Source organism: Tachyglossus aculeatus, chromosome 1, assembly GCF_015852505.1.
Source record: "Tachyglossus aculeatus isolate mTacAcu1 chromosome 1, mTacAcu1.pri, whole genome shotgun sequence".
Lineage (NCBI taxonomy): Eukaryota > Metazoa > Chordata > Mammalia > Monotremata > Tachyglossidae > Tachyglossus > Tachyglossus aculeatus.
The window spans coordinates 28,222,081-28,238,498 of NC_052066.1; the positions used below are offsets into that span (position 1 = coordinate 28,222,081).

General features: G+C 46.5%; 1 protein-coding gene across 1 annotated transcript in view; it reads left to right on the forward strand.

Moving 5' to 3' along the window:
• RYK (receptor like tyrosine kinase) overlaps positions 1 to 16,418 on the forward strand; it is a 243,138-nt gene that overhangs the window by 183,337 nt on the left and 43,383 nt on the right. The gene's annotated exons all lie outside the window — the stretch shown is intronic.

Consider the following 16,418-nt stretch of genomic DNA (forward strand, 5'->3'; position numbering starts at 1 on the left):
AAAATAAAATAAATAGAATAGACATGTACAAGTAAAATAAATAAATAAATAAATAGAGTAATAAATATGTACAAACATATACATATATACAGGTGCTGTGGGGAAGGGAAGGAGGTAAGATGGGGGGATGGAGAGGGGGACGAGGGGGAGAGGAAGGAAGGGGCTCAGTCTGGGAAAGCCTCCAGGAGGAGGTGAGCTCTCAGTAGGGCCTTGAAGGGAGGAAGAGAGCTAGCTTGGCGGATGGGCAGAGGGAGGGCATTCCAGGCCCGGAATGAGTCTTTGTCTAGGTATCTTCCAGAGATCATCCCTTCCAGTCTTTGCCCGTGAAAATGTGGTGAATTCCCTTTTGTTCTTTGTGGTATTTGTTACTTACTTGCATTGCAAGCTTTGCAATAAACTCTGGGCCAGATACATATCAGAAGGACGTGGGTTCTAATCCCGGCTCCACCACTCGTCCACCGTGGGGCCTTGGGTGGGTCACTTAACAGCTCTGAAGCAGCGTGGCTCAGTGGAGAGAGCCCCGGCTTTGGAATCAGAGGTCATGGGTTCAAATCCCGACTCTGCCAATTGTCAGCTGTGTGACTTTGGGCAAGTCACTTCACTTCTCTGGGCCTCAGTTACCGCATCTGTAAAATGGGGATTAAGACCATGAGCCCCAAGTGGGACGACCTGATCACCTTGTCTCCTCCCCAGCGCTTAGAACAGTGCTTTGCACATAGTAAGGGCTTAATAAATGCCATTATTATTATTATTATTCATTCATTCAATCGTATTTATTGAGTGCCTACTGTGTGCAGAGCACTTTACTAAGCGCTTGGGAAGTACAAGTTGGCAACATATAGAGACGGTCCCTACCCTACAGTGGGCTCACAGTCTAGTCATCTCTGTGTTTCAGTTACCTCATCTGTAAAATGGGCATTAAGGCTGTGAGCCCCAGGTGGACCATGGACTGTGTCCCACTTCATTAACTGGTATCTACCCTGGCGCCTAGCACATAAGAAGCCCTTAATAAATCTTTTAGATTTTAGTCTTTTAGTCTTTTATACTGTGCGCCCACTCTTTTAGACCGTGAGCCCATTGTTGGGTAGGGACTGGCTCTATATTTTGCCAACTTGTACTTCCCAAGGGCTTAGTACAGTGCTCTGCATACAGTAAGCGTTCAATAAATACGATTGATTGATTGATTGATTGATTAATAAATGCCATAAAGGAGAAGGAGAAGCTCAGGCAGCATCCCTGTCCCACAGGGGGCTCTCAGTCTAGGCTTTTGCCAGTCAGGGTGAGCGATTTTCTTTAATAATAATAATAATAATAATAATGATGGCATTTGTTAAGCGCTTACTATGTGCAAAGCACTGTTCTAAGCGCTGAGCACTGTTCTAAGCGCTTTAAGTTTATCATCAACCTATAGCGTCTAGCTTCTTGGGTTTGGGTTTCTGGGGCATGGTAATTTGCGCACAGTAATTCTTGAACGGCTGGATGCTGACAGACAGTAAGCGCTCAATAAATACCACTGAATGAATGCATTGTACTTTCCAAGCGCTTAGTACAGTGCTGTGCACACAGTAAGCGCTCAATAAATGCGATTGAATGAATGAATGACGGTAGTGGTGGGAGCAGATTTGGGAGGGAGGATGAGGAGTTTGGTTTTGCCTGTGTTGAGCTTGGAGTGCCAGCGGGACGCCCTTTTAAAGCCGCTCAGTAGGCAGGAGAAGATGCAAGATTCCAGATAAGAAGAGAGATCCGGGCAGCGAAGTAGATTAGGGAGGTGAGGCGGGTGGTCCAGTTGAAGGGGGTTGGATTCGGGACAGAGAACAGTCCATTTGGCAAGGAGAAGGTTGTCGGTGACCCCGGAGAGAACACCTTCAGTGAAGTGGATTTTAGAGGACTAAGAATGGGGTAGGTGGAGAGGGAGCGGGTGTTGACAACCCGTTGGAAGAGTTTGGGCCGGAATGGTTTTGGCGTTGAAGAGACGGGGGTTTTAGGAGGGCAGAGAGATATGGGGGCTTGTTTGAAAGCAGAGTCTTGTTTGAAAGAGCCCTCAGAGTGCCCAGTTGAAGATGGCGGTCAAGGAGGGAAGAAGGCCGTTTTTATAAGATGTGACGTTGGGGGTTTCAAGGCCTAGGAAGTTAGGTTGGGACATGGAAGAAAAGAGAGAAAAGGCCTAGCCCGTTGCCAGTACAACATTATTGAGGTTTTTGTGGTTTTGGGTTTTTTGTTTTTTTACAGTCGTGGTGATGACTTGCACTGCTCTGCCACTTGTCCACTGTGTGACTTTGGGCAAATCTGTCCCGTCTCACAAGCCCGCAACCTTGGTGTCGTCCTCGACTCCACTCTCTCATTCACCGCACACATCCAATCCGTCACCAAAACCTGCCGGTCTCATCTCCACAACATCGCCAAGATCCGCCCTTTCCTCTCCATTCAAACCGCTACCTTACCGGTTCAGTCTCATCCTATCCTGACTGGATTACTGCATCAGCCTCCTCTCCGATCTCCCATCCTCGTGTCTCTCCCCACTTCAGTCTATACTTCACGCTGCTGCCCGGATTATCTTTGTCCAGAAACGCTCTGGGCATATTAGTCCCCCCCTCAAAAATCTCCAGTGGCTGCCTGTCAACCTACAAATCAGGCAAAAACTCCTCATTCTCGGCTTCAAGGCTGTCCATCCCCTCGCCCCCTCCTACCTCACCTCCCTTCTGTCCTTCTCCAGCCCAGCCCGCACCCCCAGCTCCTCTGCCACCGCTAACCTCACTGTACCTCATTCTTGTCTGTCCCGTCGTCGACCTTCCCCTGGCCCGGAATGCCCTCCCTCCTCACATCCGCCAAGCTAGCTCTCTTCCTCCCTTCAAAGCCCTCCTGAGAGCTCAGACTGAGCCCCCCTTTTCCTCTCCTCATCCCCATCCCCCCCACCCTACCTCCTTCCCCTCTCCACAGCACCTGTATTGACCCCTAATAATTGCTTAACAAGTACAATTTTTTTTAAAGGATGATTTTATTTTTTCAGATATTTGTAGATTTATTACTGTATTTTACTTGTACATATTTACTATTCTATTTGTTTTGTTAATGATGTGCATATAGCTTTAATTCTATTTGTTCTGACAACTTTGACACGTGTCTACATGTATTGTTTTGTGGTCTGCCTCCCCCTTCTAGACTGTGAGCCCATTGTTGGGTCTCTGTATGTTGCCAACTTGTACTTCCCAAGCGCTTAGTGCTCTGCACACAGTAAGCACTCAGTAAATACGATTGAATGAATAAATGAATGAATGAAATCACTTCACATCTCCTCCAAGAGGCCTTCCCTGGCTAAGCCCCCGCTTTTCCTCTGTTCCTCCTCCCCTCCCCATCGCCCCCACTCCCCCCTCCCTACCCCTTCCCCTTCCCACAGCACTTGGGTATATTTGTACATATTTATTACTCTATTAATGATGTCTATATAGCTGTAATTATATTTATTCAGATGGTCTTGACACCTATCTACTTGTTTTGTTTTGTTGTCTGTCTCCCCCTTCTAGACTGTGAGCCCACTGTTGGGTAGGGACCATTTCTATATGTTGATTTGTACTTCCCAAGCACGTAGCACAGTGCTCTGCACACAGTAAGCCCTCAGTAAATATGATTGAATTAATATTCCTCGTTTTGTACTCTCCCAAGCACTTTGTACAATGCTCTGCCCATAGTAGGTGCTCAATAAATGCCATTGATTTGGTCCTACTGTGACCAATAACCTGCTTCGTGAGGAGATGAGTGGTTCTGGTTCATGGTTATGGAGTAGACATGATCTCTCTGAGACCTCATCTGAAGCAAACCCACTTAGGCCTCACCCGTTTTAGCGGCAAGATTGCAAGTAGAACTTAGACTAGGTGACTCCCGATGTCCTGTGTCTGTGACCAGGGAACAATGGTGCTGTCTAGTAGCATTTCCACAGTATTCTCCCTTGGAAACGGCAATCGAGATTTTGTGATTATTGCATATTTCCGTGAATGAAGTGGGGCACTTCATGCCAGAAACATTCCTTCTACTGAAGTGCTGTACAAAGTGTACTTGTATTTTCTAGTGTTTTTTTTTTTTTTAAATCTTGAGACTTTGCTTAAGAACTCATTGCTTGAAATTTTTGAAGATAGTCATCATCACCACAAATAAAATTTGAGTGCTTACTGTGGAGAGTATTGTTCTAAGACCAGGAAAAAATACCGTGGAAGTAAAAGATAGGGCCAACTGCCTATGACTTGTTTATCTTTAATGTTGTAGCCTGTGGAAACAAATGCCAGGTAAACCGCAGGGGGAGGAAGAGCGTCTATTCAACGGCAGCAATAAGCACCTCAAAAATGAACAGATCCCTCTGGGAGTGACGCGGTGACTGAAAGAGGTGATCAAGGAATGATTAATTCCTTCTCCACCTTTACCATCAGCATCTCCCGGGCCAATCCCACGTCACCTGCGGGCACTTGACCGTCTAATGGGCAAGAAGCTCTGTAGTACATGCTGGAAAGAATCCAGCATAAATGAGGAGTTCCCCGTCTAATGGGGAGACAGCAAATTGTTTTCAAATAGTGTAGATTTCCCCAGGATGGACCTCTCTTCTCCCCAAATCTGCCAAACCAGTCAGTCAGTAAGTCAATCATATTTACTGATGGGGAGACATGTTCCCCGCCCACAGTGAGTTTACAGTCTTGTTAATGCCCTCCTAAAACCCTACTTCCCCACAAAGCCTTTTTTGGTTAATGCCACGATTCCCCAGTTATTTCAGACCCACACCCATCTTTATATCTTGTGAACGTTCAAAACCTCCTCAGCATTCATTTCCCGTATTCACCACCCGCTTCTGCGTCTCCTGTGCACTCAGGTCCCTTCCCCTTAAAACATTTTTGTATTCATCCCTCCCCCTGCCTCACGGCACTCATGTTCGTATCCATCTGTAATAATAACAATGATGGCATTTATTAAGTGCTTACTATGTACAAAGCACTGTTTGAAGCGCTGGGGAGGTTACAGGGTGATCAGGTTGCCCCACGGGTGCTCACAGTCTTAATCCCCATTTTACAGATGAGGTAACTGAGGCCCAGAGAAGTTAAGTGACTTGCCTAAAGTCACACAGCTGACAACTGATAATAATGGTATTTATTAAACACCTGCTATGTGCCGAGCACTGTACTCTGTTGGGGTGGAGACAAGCAAATCAAATTGGACACGTTCCCTTGTCCCACAGGGGGCTCACAGTCTCAATCCCCATTTGACAGATGAGGTCACTGGGGCCCAGAGAAGTGAAGCGACTTGCCCGAGGTCACACAGCAGACTCGTGGTAGAGCTGGGATTAGAACCCAGGATCTTCTGAGTCTCAGGCTCATTCTCTATCCACTACATTATGCTGCTTCATTTTTATTTTAATGCCCGCCTCCCCATCTAGTCTGTAGACTCCTTGTGGGTAGGGATCGTGTCAATCAGTCAATCAGTGGTATTAATTTAACCCCTTCTATGTGCAGCGCACTGTACTGAGCATTTGGGAGGGTACAGTACAGCAGAACGAGGAGACACGTTCCCTGTCCATAATGAGCTTACAGTCTAGAATGAATAACGAACGCTTAGGGGGGACAGATACAAATAGCGAGGCGTCACAAAGGGGAGGGGAAATAAGGGCTTAGTCAATCAGTCAAATTAATTGAGCTCTCACTGTGTGCAGAGCAGTGCACCAAGCGCTTGAGAGCACAATGCAATGTCTACCTACTCTCCCAAGCACTTAATGCAGTGCTCTGCACATAGTATGTTTTCCGTCAGTACCCTCGGTGTTTAAAGACAGTCCTGTGCAATGTCAAATCCAGATATTTATCAGGGCTGGATCATGGTAGGCTCCCGGGTCCAAGTCAGCAGGGCCCTTGAGGACCATGATGTATTCAGACTGCTTCCAAGATTTTTGCCCTGATAGTTTTTCCCGTCCGAGTGCAGCAGAATTCAAAGTGCCCCTGGAGTTAGAACATTCGGTGGTTTATGACTTTGAAGGCTTACTTTGATGGATGCAAATAGACCATAATTTCTTTGAATTTTTGTAGTTCAAAAATCCCATTTCCAGTCTTCTTTAAAAAGCACCTCAATTCTTCTGGATTCTCAATTCGTAATTCTTGATTGCGTGACAGCTGAAGCCTGGTTGCAGGGGTCTCAGTTCATACTATCTTAGCACGAGTGACTTGGCCTTCCAGCGTCTCACATATTCATAAGGCTGGTAAATCTTCCTTTTAATATTATCCATTAAATGAGCAGGTGCACTTCAATAGGAAGGGCAGGTGTGGAAATAAGAACATTGTCCGAAAACGACAAAGCAGCACTCCTAGCAAGTGCTTAATGATAGAGTAAACCATAATAATATTTCATTGAGGTCTTAGGAGAAAATCCTGCAGATAGTGAGGGTGATGTTACTGGGGTTTTTCAATCCTAAATCCCTGATCAGAGTTCCCAGAGTCACCTTAGGAGGATCCTTTTTAGATCCCCCTTTTAGACTGTGAGCCCACTGTTGGGTAGGGACTGTCTCTATATGTTGCCAATTTGTACTTCCCAAGCGCTTAGTACAGTGCTCTGCACATAGTAAGCGCTCAGTAAATACGATTGATAATGATGATGATGATGATCCAGACCCTCTTTCATCCTCCAGTGGATCTTAAAGCCCTACAGTTTGCCCGTCAACTCTAACACAGGTTTCAGGGTGTCCTCCTCAGTGCTCCCCAAATCCCTGCACCTCTAAAACTTCCAGGACTTTGCGACTGAAGCCCGGGCATTTCCCCGATGGCGAAGGGGTTTGCGGGGGAGTAGCCTTACCACCCTTTTCTTGGGGCTGGCTACAGGAAGCTTGAGTACAAAGTTTTCCCTCCCCCTTTCCCTAATAATAATAATAATAATACTGATGGTATTTGTTAAGCGCTTACTATATTGCGAAGCACTGTTCTAAGCGCTGGGGTAAATACTGGGTAATAAGGTTGTCCCATTCATTGATTCAGTCAGATTTATTGAGCGCTTACTGTGTGCAGAGCACTGTACTAAGCAGCATGGCTCAGTGGAAAGAGCCCAGGCTTTGGAGTCAGAGTTCATGGGTTCAAATCCCGGCTCCATGAATTGTCAGCTGTGTGACTTTGGGCAAGTCACTTCACTTCTCTGTGCCTCAGTTACCTCATCTGTATAATGGGGATGAAGACTGTGAGCCCCCTGTGGGACAACCTGATCACCTTGTAACCTCCCCAGCGCTTAGAACAGTGCTTTGCACATAGTAAGCGCTTAATAAGTGCCATTATTATTATTATTATTACTAAGTGCTTGGAAAGTACAATTGGCAACAGATAGAGACAATCCCTACCCAACTATGGGCTCACAGTCTAGAAACGGGGAGACAGACATCAAAACAAAACTAAACAAGTAGACAGGCATCAATAGCATCAATAGAATTATAGATGCACGTCATTATTAAAATAAATAGAATAATGAATATATTTGTAGATACACAAGTGCCGTGGGGCGGGGAGGAGGATAGAGCAGAGGAAGGGAGTCGGGGCGATGGGAAGGGGAGGAGGAGCAGAGGAAAAGGGGGGCTCTTCTGGGAAGGCCTCCTGGAGGAGGTGAGCTTTCAGTAGGGCTTTGAAGGGAGGAAGAGAGCTAGCTTGGCGGGTGGGCAGAGGGAGGGCATTCCGGGCCAGGGGGAGGACGTGGGCCGGGGATCGATGGCGGGACAGGAGAGAGTGAGGTACGGTGAGGAGATTAGCGGCGGAGGAGCGGAGGGTGCGGGCTGGGCTGGAGAAGGAGAGAAGGGAGATGAGGTAGGAGGGGGCGAGGGGATGGAGAACTGTGAAGCCAATGGTGAGGAGTTTTTGCTTGATACGGAGGTTAATAGGCAACCACTACAGATTTCTGAGGTGTGGGGTGACATGCCTAGACCTCACAGTCCTAATACCCATTTTATAGGTGAGGGAACTGAGGCACAGAGAAGTGAAGTAACTTGCCCAAGGTCACACAGCAGACAGGTGGCAGAGCCGGGATTAGAACCCACGTCCTCTGACTCCCAAGCCTGTGCTCTTTCCACTAAGCCACGCTGCTTCTCAAGTGACTCCTTTTTACTCCCTCTTGTGACTTCCTTGGTCTCCCCAGCACGCGGAACTCACGGGCAGATGTCAACATCTGAGACCTCAACAAGATTGAACAATTTTAAATGTGATATTTAGTAGTTTATTTTTAATAAGGGAGCAGTGAAAACAAGGAAACTTCAAGCCACATCTCTCTGGAGCTCATTGCGGGCAGGGAATGTTATCTGTTGTAATATTGTAGTAACAATAATTATGGTATTTGTTCAGAGCTTACTACGTGCTAAGCACTGTTCTAAGTGCTAGGGTCATTCATTCATTCAGTCGTATTTATTGAGCGCTTACTGTGTGCAGAGCACTGTACTAAGTGCTTGGGAAGTACAAGTTGGCAACATATAGAGACGGCCCCTACCAACAACGGGCTCACAGTCTAGAAGAAGGTAATTGAGTTGTCCCACGTGGGGACCACAGTCTTTATCCCCATTTTACAGATGAGGTAACTGAGGTACAGAGATGTTAATCAATCAATCAATCGTATTTATTGAGCGCTTACTGTGTGCAGAGCACTGTACTAAGCGCTTGGGAAGTACAAGTTGGCAACATATAGAGACAGTCCCTACCCAACAGTGGGCTCACAGTCTAAAAGGGGGAGAGTGGCTTGCCCAAGGCCACACAACAGACAAGTGGTGGAGCCGGAAGTAAAGCCCACATCCTCTGACTCCCAGCCCATACTCTTCCCCCTAAGCCACACTTTTTTTTTTAATGGCATTTATTAAGCGCTTACTATGTGCAAAGCACTGTTCTAAGCGCTGGGGAGGTTACAAGGTGATCAGGTTGTCCCACGGGGGGCTCACAGTCTTAATCCCAATTTTCCAGATGAGGGAACTGAGGCCCAGAGAAGTGAAGTGACTTGCCCAAAGTCACACAGCTGACAATTGACAGGGCCGGGATTTGAACCCATGACCTCTGACTCCAAAGCCCGGGCTCTTTCCACTGAGCCACACTGCTTCTTCTGAAGAGCTTAGTCCAGTGCTTTGCGCACAGTAAGCGCCCAGTAAATATGATTGAATGAATCCGATGCTTTGTCCGTGCCCGGGATCCTGTACTTCCCAAGGTTCGCCTATCTTTGATCCTTCCTCCTTTCCTCTCGGAGCCCTACAGTTTCCAATCTTACACTCTCTCCGTTGATGGATTGCAGGGTGTTCTCTCTCCCCCTCAGGGTCATCATCATCATCATCAATCGTATTTATTGAGCGCTTACTGTGTGCAGAGCACTGTACTAAGCGCTTGGGAAGTACAAATTGGCAACACATAGAGACAGTCCCTACCCAACAGTGGGCTCACAGTCTAAAAGGGGGAGACAGAGAACAGAACCAAACATACCAACAAAATAAAATAGGATAGAAATGTACAAGTAAAATAAATAAATAAATAAATAAATGGAGTAATAAATATGTACAACCATATATACATATATACAGGTGCTGTGGGGAAGGGAAGGAGGTAAGATGGGGGGATGGAGAGGGGGACGAGGGGGAGAGGAAGGAAGGGGCTCAGTCTGGGAAGGCCTCCTGCAGGAGGTGAGCTCTCAGCAGGGCCTTGAAGGGAGGAAGAGAGCTAGCTTGGTGGATGGGCAGAGGGAGGGCATTCCAGGCCTGGGGGATGACGTGGGCCGGGGGTTGATGGCGGGACAGGCGAGAACGAGGCCTAACGGTGAGGAGGTGAGCGGCGGAGGAGCGGAGGGTGCGGGCTGGGCTGGAGAAGGACAGAAGGGAGGTGAGGTAGGAGGGGGCCAGGGGATGGACAGCCTGGAAGCCCAGGGGGAGGAGTTTCTGCCTGATGCGCAGATTGATTGGTAGCCACTGGAGATTTTTGAGGAGGGGAGTAATATGCCCAGAGCGTTTCTGGACAAAGATAATCCGGGCAGCAGCATGAAGTATGGATTGAAGTGGAGAGAGACACGAGGATGGGAGGTCAGAGAGAAGGCTGGTGCAGTAGTCCAGACGGGATAGGATGACAGCTTGAATGAGCAGGGTAGCAGTTTGGATGGAGAGGAAAGGGCGGATCTTGGCAATGTTGCGGAGCTGATACCGGCAGGTTTTGGTGACGGCTTGGATGTGAGGGGTGAACGAGAGAGCGGAGTCGAGGATGACACCAAGTTTGCGGGCTTGTGAGACGGGAAGGATGGTAGTGCCGTCAACAGAGATGGGAAAGTCAGGGAGAGGACAAGGTTTGGGAGGGAAGACAAGGAGCTCAGTCTTCGACATGTTGAGCTTTAGGTGGCGGGCGGACATCCAGATGGAGATGTCCTGAAGGCAGGAGGAGATGCGAGCCTGGAGGGAGGGGGAGAGAGCAGGGGCAGAGATGGAGATCTGGGTGTCATCAGCGTAGAGATGATAGTTGAAGCCGTGGGAGCGAATGAGGTCACCAAGGGAGTGTGTGTAGATTGAGAACAGAAGGGGACCAAGCACTGACCCTTGGGGAACCCCCACAGTAAGAGGATGGGAGGGGGAGGAGGAGCCTGCAAAAGAGACTGAGAAAGAATGACCGGAGAGATAAGAGGAGAACCAGGAGAGGACGGAGTCTGTGAAGCCAAGGTCAGATAACGTGTTGAGGAGAAGGGGGTGGTCCACAGTGTCAAAGGCAGCTGAGAGGTCGAGGAGGATTAGGACAGAATATGAGCCGTTGGATTTGGCAACGGCTGACAACTGGCAGAGCCGGGATTTGAACCCATGACCTCTGACTCCAAAGCCCGGCTCTTTCCACTGAGCCACACTGCTTCTTCTGAAGAGCTTAGTCCAGTGCTTTGCGCACAGTAAGCGCCCAGTAAATGTGATTGAATGAATCCGATGCTTTGTCCGTGCCCGGGATCCTGTACTTCTCAAGGTTCGCCTATCTTTGATCCTTCCTCCTTTCCTCTCGGAGCCCTACAGTTTCCAATCTTACACTCTCTCCGTTGATGGATTGCAGGGTGTTCTCTCTCCCCCTCAGGGTCATCATCATCATCATCAATCGTATTTATTGAGCGCTTACTGTGTGCAGAGCACTGTACTAAGCGCTTGGGAAGTCCAAGTTGGCAACATCTAGAGACAGTCCCTACCCAACAGTGGGCTCACAGTCTAAAAGCGGGAGACGGAGAACAAAACCAAACATACTAACAAAATCTGGTTTGGCTAAATCTTGACACTTCCCTCAGAGAGGGTCACCCCTGGCTTCTTCCTCAGGTTTGCCAACATGGCTATTTTCTAGAAATGGCAAATCGGTACTGCTAGCAAACGTTTAATAATAGAGGAAAACCATCATTCTATTTAGCTGGGCCCTGGGGGAAAGTTGCGCAAATAACGAGCTCGTGTAAATTTTAGGAGGTGATAAATGCCTTTAGTGCATCAAATTTTAATAGAGGTAATGATATATATTTTTCACTCTTCCTTTCTGTTTTTAACCAGCAGGAATGTAATTTTAGTTTAGCGGTTACAGGCCAGAAAAATTCAAAGTTTCTTAACATCCAATTCAAAAGGGGGGGAAAATGGCAGAAAAAGCAATATAAATTTGATCGCAGCGGTCATGAAATAATGGTCCAAGGAAGCATGGCAGGTCAGATTTTACAATCACAAGAAGTTGGTGCAAATTGTAAAAAAAATCCTATTTATCATCCTTTTTAAATTTGCTGGTATTCGGTACTGTGTCATTGTGGCTCAGTGGAAAGAGCCCGGGCTTTGGAGTCAGAGGTCGTGGGTTCAAATTCTGGCTCTGCCAATTGTCAGCTGTGTGACTTTGGGCAAGGCACTTAACTTCTCTGTGCCTCAGTTACCTCATCTGTAAAATAGGGATTAAGACCGTGAGCCCCCTGTAGGACAACTTGATCACCCTGTAACCTCCCCAGCGCTTAGAACAGTGCTTTGCACATAGTAAGCGCTTAATAAATGCTATTATTATTATTATTATTTAATGGATCCAGTCAGCCAGTTGTATTTATTGAGAAGCGGCGTGGATCAGTGGAAAGAGCCCGGGCTTGGGAGTTAGCGGTCATGGGTTCAAATTCTGGCTCCGCCACTTGTCAGCTGTGTGACCTTGGGCAAGCCACTTCACTTCTCTGTGCCTCAGTTACCTCATCTGTAAAATGGGGATTAAGACTCTGAGCCCCACGTGGGACAACCTGATCACCTTGTATCCCCCCCAGCGCTTAGAACAGTGCTTTGCACATAGTAAGCACTTAACAAATGCCATCATTATTATTATTATCATTGAGTACCTTCTGTGTGCAGAGCACTGTACTTAGCACTTGGGAGCGTACAGTATAACAATTTTTATTCCCAGAAAAAGACATAAATTGCTTAAAAGTGTGTAAAAAAAAAAAAGCCAGGCATTCTGTTCTGCTTAACTAACAGAATAATAATGATGGCATTTATAAACTGCTTACTAAATCTAGAAGTGGCATCATATAACTGCACAATGAAATGTTTTATTACGTGCATTATTTGTGGTGCTTCTTTGGTCTGAGGTGCCACAAGTAGGCTGCTTAAGCTCCGGTTATGCTTGTGAGGTGAGCATGTCTTTTTGTCATTATCTGAATTCTCGGTGTCAGTCACTCGTGTTTATTGAGCACTTCCTGTACGCAAAGCACTGGACTAAGCGCTTGGGAGAGTATACTGTAACAATAAACAGACATATTCCCTGCCCACAACAAACTTGCAGCCTAGTTTGTGACCACCATTGTGATAAAATAGCTGGTGGTCCACAGCCGTGGGGCCACTATTGTGGAGGAAGGAGGCTACCGGGGGGGGCGGAGAGCAACCAAGGAGGGAATGAAATTCCACTAATAATAATAATAATGATAGCATTTATTAAGCGCTTACTATGTGCAAAGCACTGTTCTAAGCGCTGGGGGGTTACAAGGTGATCAGGTTGTCCCACGGGGGACTCACAGTCTTCATCCTCATTTTACAGATGAGGGAACTGAGGCCCAGAGAAGTTTAGTGACTTACCCAAAGTCACCCAGCTGACAGTTGGCGGAACCGGGATTTGAACCCACGACCTCTGACTCCAAAGCCCGGGCTCTTTCCACTGAGCCACGATGCTTCACTGGATTATCCTCTCCCAAGTAGAGCTCTGTTGTACGCTCCTGAGCATTTAGGGCCCGGTGGATAGAGCACGGGCTTGGGAGTCGGAAGGACCTGGGTTCTGATTCCGGTTCCACCCCTTGTCTGCTGTGTGACCTTAGGCAAGTCATTTCACTTCTCTGGGTCTGAGACACCTCATCTGTGAAATAGGAATTAAGGCTGTGAGCCCCATGTGGGATGTGGATTGTGTCCAACCTGATTAACAGACTTGTCCAAGTCACTTGTCCAACTTGTGTCCCCTTCCTTCCTCTCCCCCTCGTCCCCCTCTCCATCCCCCCCATCTTACCTCCTTCCCTTCCCCACTGCACCTGTGTATACATATATATGTTTGTACATATTTATTACTCTATTTATTTTGCTTGTACATATCTATTCTATTTATTTTATTTTGTTAGTATGTTTGGTTTTGTTCTCTGTCTTCCCCTTTTAGACTGTGAGCCCACTGTTGGGTAGGGACTGTCTCTATATGTGGCCGACTGGTACTTCCCAAGCACTTAGTACAGTGCTCTGCACACAGTAAGCGCTCAATAAATAGGATTGATTGATTGATTGATTAGTGTGTATCTACCCCAATGCTTAATACAGTGCCTGATATATAGTAAGTATATAGTATACTAATATATATAGTATAGTATATAGTATATGCTAATATATATTTGTCCCCCCGACGAATACCATTAAAATACATAAGAAAAATGCCATTGATTGATTCTATGATAATTAACAAATTCCCAGTCTCTTTCTTTGGGGTAGATCAGTATTTTGGGTGGGGGGAGTGTTTTTCCCACCTATTGTTAAGGGAACCAAAACATTGAGATTAATTCAGTAGGTTAATAACCTGCTCTAGAAGAGCATTAGAATCCGGGTTCCTCTCCTCCCATTAAAATGTACAACTCTAGGCTGGGCTGTAAATTTAGGTGCAGTGTGAGGATTGAATAAAATGGCGAAACTACTTAGCTATTGAAAGGTAGAGTCGTAAATCACTTTAGTTCTTGGGAGGACAGGTTCATTAGTAGGCAGCCTAATACAAGGCAAAGTGCTTTCAACAGCAGTCAAAAGGAGAGATTAATTGGTTGGTGTAAAAGGAGGATGCTTTCTCAAGTAAACCTTCCTGGTGCTCAAAGTTTCAATCAATCAATCGTATTTATTGAGCGCTTACTGTGTGCAGAGCACTGTACTAAGCGCTTGGGAAGTAGAAGTTGGCAACATCTAGAGACAGTCCCTACCCAACAGTGGGCTCACAGTCTAAAAGGGGGAGACAGAGAACAAAACCAAACATACTAACAAAATAAAATAAATAGCTCAAGTAATGGAACTGACCCCTCCTTAAAAAGGTGTGGCTGTAGTTTTTGCAACCTGCCTATTCCGGGCCAAGTTAGCTGTGATGCATCATCTCGGTGAGCGTCGAAATTAAAAAAAAACAAAACAAAGAAACTAGCAGGTTTGTATTTCGGGAAACGGCAGCCCAGCACTGAAACATTACACTTATCATGGAGAATCCACAGGGCAGGAAACATGGGTTTTTGTGGTTTTTGTTAATGGCATAGCAGATGGAGCACGAGCCTGGGAATCAGGAGGTCATGAGTTCTAATCCCAGCTCTGCCACTTGGCTGCTGTGTGGCCTTGGGCAAATCACTTCACTTCTCTGTGCCTCAGTTACCACACAAGCAAAGTGGGGATTAAGACCGTGAACCTTATGTGGGACAGGAACTGTGTCCAACCCGATTTGCTTGTATCCACCCGACTGCTTAGTAGAGTGCCTGGCATATAGTGAGCACTTAAATACCACAATTATTATTATTATTATGGTAAGCAGCGTGGCTCAGTGGAAAGACCCCGGGCTTGGGAGTCAGAGGTCATGGGTTCTAATCCCGGCTCCGCCAATTGTCAGCTGTGTGACCTTGGGCAAGTCACTTAGCTTCTCTGTGCCTCAGTTACCTCGTCTGTAAAATGGGGATTAAGACTATGAGCCCCCCCATGGGACAACCTGATCACCTTAATCCTCCCCAGTGCTTAGAACAGTGCTTTGCACATAGTAAGTGCTTAACAAATGCCATCATTATTATTATTATTCTCTATGCCTCATTTACCTCATCTGTAAAATGGGGATTGAGGCTGTGAGCCCCACGTGGCCCAACCTGATTGCCTTGCATCTTCCCCAGTCCTTAGAACAGCGCTTGGCACGTAGTAAGCGCTTAACAAATGCCATCATCATTATTATTATTATCATTATGTATTCTTACTCTAGTTTTGAATGTGAACAGAAACTCACCAAAGATGTTTGTGTCGGTAAAACACACCTATCCTTCCTCTGTCCACCTGTTTGTCCCATTTATTTATTAATTTATTTGGTTGTTACGGTTGTTTGGCTCTTTGCTTCACCAATCCTCAGCTTTCTCAACCCCTGCTGAGCCTTTTCCGGGTACCACTCTTTGGGACCATAGAGAGCCGTGTTTTTTCCAGTCCTGAAAGTTTGTGAGCACTGTTATCCAGGCTGCTCCTGGACCTGTTGAGTCCTTTTCCTTTGCTGCTTGCAGCCCCATGAATGCCCTCTCCCCTGTCTTAGCGCTTAAAACAGTGCTTGGCACATAGTAAGCGCTTAACAGATACCATCATTATTGTTACTATTATTATTTATGGGCTGCCTTCTCCCCTCCTTCTCCCCAATTGCTCAGAGTTACTTGGGGTCAGAGGGGAGGGCTTAATACAGCGCCGTGCCCTCAGGTGTTCAGTATCATCACGCTCACTACATATACCTGGAACTGGTATAACTGTAAAGGTCACCCCGTGTCTTCTCCCGATTCAGTGTAGTAGGTCTTGATGAAAAGAGGGAAAAAAAATCCCTATGAGCGGTTTCCCAGAACATATTCCCTATAGGAAATTGGAGGACAGCAGCTTTAAAAAAATTCAAGCACCGATGGTACCTTTTTGTTGGTACCTAAACCGTTTTTGCTTACTGTGGGACTTTGGAAGCGTTTAGTTTCTAAGGCAGATGTTTATGCAGAAGAGTGAATACCTGACTTGGGTTAATGAAGAGAGAAAGCGAACTCCACTCACACTTAATCCCCAGTATGGTCTTCTGTGAACTGTAGCCTCCTAAAGGACTTCACTACCTCTCTATTTGTGTGGGAAAAAGTGAAAGTTCCCGTTGTACATGGATCCCGAAGTAACAGGTCACAATATATACTGGACTGCAGCTTTCAAATCGTCACTCACTTAAAAATGAGGAATTGCT